Here is a 6,375-nt window from a genome sequence, read left to right on the forward strand (position 1 = left end):
ATCAAATATCCTACTACAGTCTTCCCTGCCTTGTTTTTTTTGGGTTTTTTTTTTTTTTTTTTTTTTTTTTTTTTTTTTTTTTTTTTTTTGGGGGGGGGGGACAGGTCAAGAAAGAAAGAAGAATAAATCCAAAGGGATGCTAACTATGTCCTGGGGCATGATGGGAAAGGACCCATGAAGGACAAGTGACGATGGGCTGGTACCATCCTTTCTGGGTATTTGTCCAGTTGTGCTTTTATCCTACCACAATCTATCAGACACCTACTATGTGTTGAGGATGCACGCACGGCAGCTGGAGAAAACTCACAAGCAAATACCCATTTTCTACGTGGGTTGGCAATGCTGCGGCGATGTCCCCAGCCGACGACATAATACAGAAGCTGAGAGACACGGCACTTGTTTTCTTCGAAGTCATACGTTTGGAACATGCAATTCTAAAGTAAGCCTGGCTGTTGTGAGTTCTTAAAATCGCTCAAATCAAATGAGCTTCCGTGTCCCCTAGACGGGGTAGAAGTACTATACTTCTTTCCCCATGAGAGAACAACACCTTCATACCTCATTTATACCTCCTCCACATGTGAATTTTAATTCTGAACTTCACCAGAGAGAGATAAATGTGGTACCCCATTCCAAAGCATCACCCATTTTCTCCGTCTCTGTGCCTGTCTCTCTCCTCTCTCACTCTGTGTATATATTAATTTTATAGATCTTTTTATTGTCTGAACTACACTGGTTGCGTGAGAAGCAGAACAATAGGCCAAGAAGTCCCATTTCACACATGCCATCCTTATAATTCAAATAGGACAATAAAAAGAGAGAGAGAGGGAGATCTATAAACTGGTGATAAATCAGTGTCCTAAACCAAATTAACCATCGAAATGGATTATCATAAAAATAACACCATGAAAAATATTCTTCACCTTCCTGGTTCAGCTGCCTATAACAGGCAAAGGGAGGAAGGGGGTATGTACACATATATGTGTGTGAGTGTATGTGTGTAAGTGTATGTGTGTACACATGTATGCGTATATGTATGTGTACATGTGTGGGTGCTCATGTACACTTACACATCTATAGAGACTTACACATGGGCCGAGCATGTGGGCAGATACACACACACTCTCTTATTCAGAGCCCATGCGGCACGCATGCTGCTTGTTCCTCCTTGAGTAATGCCAGGGTAAAGAAACTGCAGGACTGACCGCTAACATCTCCCAGTTTCTAACACTCTGCTTCCATTCAGTATGGTAAATAACAGTAACCACATGCCAAGAATTATGTTAAACCCTATGGATACAAATGAGCTAAAACAGGCACCATCCTTGTCCTCATAAAACTTCCAGTCAGGCCAGAATAAACAGACATTAATCAAATAATTACACATGTAAAATGGTTATAGCTATAAATTCTCACAAGTGTCAACAAGGCACAGGCTGCTGTGAGAGTAATGAACAATCTGAGGTCAAGAACAAATGGACCTTTGAGCCAAAAGCCAGTAGAGACTAGAGATACATAAAATAAAATAAAAAATAAAATAAAAAATAAAAACCACAGAGCAGGCAGCGTCCCACACTGACAGGAGAGAAACATGGTTCTTCTCAGGACAAGGCCTAGCAGATGGATGAAGAATGTGGTTGGGACCAGGAACAAGGAGAAAAGGGAACAATGGTCCTGACAGGGAGACTCCTTCACAAAGACACTCGGGGTGAGGGGAGGTCTGGTATCTGGGGAATCAAAAGGAAGTCTGAAGGGCAGAGAACAAACAGGAAGTGACATCACAGGAGCTGGAGTTGGGGCAGAAGCAGAAGCCACACCATGCAGATTAGGAGCACGGGATGGGGTCAAGGAAGGAAGTGAGAGTTGGGCTTTCTCTTGCAAAGCCTCACTTCATTTTCTGTGGAGAACTCACTGGCTTGAGGGAAGGAAAACCCTAGGAAATCCTTTATTTAGGCCTCTCCCTAGTCCTTAGCATTGATCTCACAGATCAGTGCTAAACCAGAAGTTGGACGGTGAATCTAACACTAACTAGCTGAGTGGCCAAGGTTCGTGTGTTTCACACTTTTAAGGCTCAAGTCCCCCACCTGTACGATGACAACAATAACAGTTTTGGTGGGGATTAAATAAAGTCATGCCTGTGAAGCCTGGCCACCATAAGCCCTCAGTTAGCTATTGGTGGCATTAGAGATGCAGGGAAATCTGCAGATTAGAAAGATTTAAATAATCTGCCAGAAAGAAAGTACTATACCTCACTCATCATGAGGAGGGGTGACATACATTTCTTTCACAGACAGATCAGGATGAATGGGTTGGGAGAAGCCATTGCTTCTGTGCTGGCCAGTTTTTGTCAACTTGACACAAACCTAGACTCCTCTGGGAAGGAGAAACCTCTGTTGAGGAATGACTCCATCAAACTGTCCTGTAGGCATGTGGGGGGGGCGGGGGACTTTCTTGGTTAGGGATTAATGTTGGAGGGTCCAGAACAACGTGAGTGGTTGCATGTGGTCCTAGGTTGTACAAGAAAGCAAGCTGAGGGGAGAAAAAAATGACTCAGTAGGATGTGTGTTTGAGCAGCTCACAACTGCCTGTAACTCCAGCTCCAAGGGACTGGCTCTCTCTTTTGGCCTCTGTGGGCACCTGCACTCACACGCACAGACCCCCACACATACATAAAAATGAAAATAATAAATCTAAAATAATAAATATTTTATAGAAAGGCAGAGATGGATGGATGGATGGATGGATGGATGGATGGATGGATGGATGGATAGGTGGCTGGATGGATGGTTGGGTGGGGTGGATGGTTTGGACTGAGCATGCTGTGGAGAGCAAGCCAGTGAGCAGCATTCCTCCACGGTTTCTGCTTTAGTTTCTGACTTCATCTTCCTGCCTTGACCTCCCTCACTGGCGGAGTATGACTTGTAAGCTGTGAGGTGAAATAAACACTTTCCTGCCCGGGTTGTTTTGGTTGTGGTGTTTATCACAGCAGTAAGAGCTGGCCAGGACAGGTATTAACATGAGAGGTTCCCAAAAGTTCAGACGACTCTTGTTCTTACTGTAAGCATTGCCTGCCTGTGAGATGAAGCGATTTATAAAAAGCAACCCTAAAACAAACGAACAAAAACGTGCAAGTGATATTGTCACAAGCCTTACCAAAATGAAAACAGACATTGCCAAAAAGGATGACTTGCTGAGAGTCATGGAACTGAAGCCAAGCCTTGAAGCCTCCACTCCTCGACCCTTTGCAGAAGCAGGTACCCCAAGGAATCTGAGCCCCCTCTTCTTCCCAAAGCAGTCAGTCTGACCAGAAGAGAGAAACGAAAGGACAGACCTAAAGAGTAAGGCTCAGGAGAAATTCTTCTTTACATGGAAAATTAGGATAACCCAATAAATAATGCTATCTGGCAATAGCATTAAACTTATTCTATAGTGTTACAAAATAGTTCCTGCCATGGTGTCAAACAGCATCACTCTGAGAATCTTATCAAAAGCCTCCAGGAAGTTAAAGAAATGAAACCAAGGCTATTTGTCTTTTGCCATCGGCAGTTGTTATTCACATCTGAGGCAAGGTGGATGGTGAACCATTTGCATTTCCAAAACTTCTAATGTAACAAGAAACAAAAATGATCCTCTGTATTAAGCACAGACTCCAGAGTTGCAAGACTTCCTTAATTAAATCAAACTGCTTTTCCAAGAAGATTTAGGTAAAACCTACTTGTGGGAAGCTTAAGGTAATTGATGTTGGAATTAAATACTTGTTCATAATCTGGGCACTGACTGCTGGTATACCTCCAAAAAAAAAAAAAAAAAATGGTTTTCCCTTGGTTGATCCTTGAGGGCATCTCCTTTAAACTCGCCAGCCTCCTCCAGTAGGAGATAAAATCATGCAGGGGTATAGATTAGCTATCATGTCGTTATAGCAGGCTTCGCCGTCTGTTAGAGGTAAATTGCCAGGCGATGTAATAACAATGCACTTTATTTACTGTGCAGTGTGCTTATCTCCAGAAATGTTCCCAGCAAACAAAGAAAGGCACAGCTAAATGCTTTCTCTTTAGAATTATAGACTGAAGCTCTGCCAACACCTTCAACGAATAAAAATACTAAATAATCCCTGTATAAACAGCCTCCCTAAAAATACAAAGCATCTCCCAACAGAGGGAGCAGAAAGATGGCAACCATTCGTCTACGATATCCACGAGCTCTTTCACAGGAGCCCATCACTAAGACACAGCTTAAGAACAGGAGGACCCAAAGAATGGTCAGACTATTATCATCTTGTGAGGAGGGGTAAGGAGAGGCAGATGAGGGAGGCAACTGTTTGTTGCATGTGGATTCATCCACCCTGCACAGTTGAACATTCTTTCTTTTCATCCTTAAACAGCCCTATGAAGTCCATGGTAAGGAGCTAGTCCACTGAGCATAGTACTTGAAATTCAAAACCAGACCTCCCTCACTCCAACACCAGAGCCACTAACCTTGACACTAGACAGCTCTGAAGAACTTGAGGGCCTCGTCTGAGCTTAGACAGCACACAGGACTCCTATGCCCCAGTCATCAGCACCCACCTCATGCACAGACCCCACCCACAGGAGCCTTTCAAGGCTCACAGTTTTCGCTCCACCATGAAGGCCAGCAAAACAAAGGGCAGCACTTTACTGAAAGCCTAGCACATGCCTCTTTGGTGGGCAGGTTTCTGTGAGTAGAACAAACAAGTTGAAGAACGGAGGAATCCAATTAAGAAGTCTCGAATACTCCTCAACGGGTTCCCAAAATGATTGTTCTAAGAGAAAGTGATCAGTTCATCGATAGGATTAACGGAGCTGACAAAAGAGTGTGTCCATGGAAGAGAGGTTGTCTGTCCTGAGTTCAGAAAAATGGAGTTCTAGTAAAGTAGGCAGGGTTTATCCAATTGTGCCCAAGGGAGATGGTGAAGAAGTTTAGTAGTTGAAAGATGTTCTCAGATTGTTTGGCACACCTACTGTGTGTTATATTTCTATATTATTCCTTTATAGTTAGCATACAGAGGGACAGTTTTCCTTAGTACATTTTCATTCCTACTTCATGTTGGTTGGTCCTCCCCTGACCTCTTCTGTCCCCAGTGCTAGCTCCATGCTTCCACCCTGCCACCCCTAAGGTTCCCCCTTCTTCTGCTTTCAATTCACTTGCAATCTGTTACTTTTCCAAATTCCTTTTCTTTAATCCTCCTCTTCTCGTGGGGCGTTTTCTTGTTTTGTGATTTCTACCAACACTGACTCCTCCATAAATGTACATATGTAAAAGTTAGAAAACCTGGGTGTGCCTGCAAGCAATACTTGGGGGGCAGAAGTAGTGGGGAGTTCAAGGTCACCCTTGATGATTTAGCAAGTTCGAGGCCAGTATGAGATATCTAAGACACCGTCTCAAAAAGAGAAGTAGCACACGAGCAAGCGAAAACTTAGAAGCTAGGGTCAGAACGGGAGAAAGAATATGCTGTTATACGTAATTCTGAGCCTAGGGTAGCTCATTTAATGAATTTTTCAGTTTCATCAATTTGCCTGCAATTTTCATAGCTTCATTTCTTATGACTGAATAAAACTCCATTGTGTATGTATATCATGTTCTCAGCAGCCATTAGTCTGTTGATGGACCTCTAAGCTGATTTCTGAAGTAGGATGTGGAGTCCTTTGGGGAAATGCCAGAAACGGTATAGCTGGGTCATAGGGTAGTTCTGGTTTTACTATTTAAAGAATCTGCCATCCTTGTTCCCACGGTGGGTACACCAGTTTACAGTCCCACTAGCAGAGAACAAAGGTTCCTCTTTCCCTGCATCCTCACCAACATTTGTTGACTGTGGTGGTTTCCATTTAGATATCCCCTGTATACCTGCGCTTGGTCCCCAGTGCTCTAGGAGAATGGGGACTAAGAGGGAGGGAAAACTGTGTGTCTGGGAAGTGGCACTGTTGACCAGACAGAAGGGAGAGATGAGGAAGACTGAGAAATCAAGGGTGGCTTCAAGAACCTGTTTTGGAAATGTGATCAGGGGCTGATGGGATGAATGGGATGAAGGACAGGTAAGGAGTCTGGGATCCATCTATAGTAAAATCACGAGTGAAGTCAGGAGATACACAAACATAGGAGGCACAGCAAATTCAGATTCAAAAAACAAGCCTGCTTTGGAACAAGTGAAAGTGCCTGCCCACTGATCATGCAAGGAAGGCCATCCGATGAGAAGCAGATGGGTAACTCTGAAACTCACTGCGGTCACCAGACAACGTCACAGGCAGATAGGAAAAAGTTAAATCATAACAAATAAGAGATTAGGCAAAGAGACAGAGAAGAAAGCGGGCCTGGTAGGAGAGGCATAAAATCTCCATTATTTGGAGACTGAGGTAGAATTGC

Source organism: Mus pahari, chromosome 7 (assembly GCF_900095145.1).
Source record: "Mus pahari chromosome 7, PAHARI_EIJ_v1.1, whole genome shotgun sequence".
NCBI lineage: Eukaryota > Metazoa > Chordata > Mammalia > Rodentia > Muridae > Mus > Mus pahari.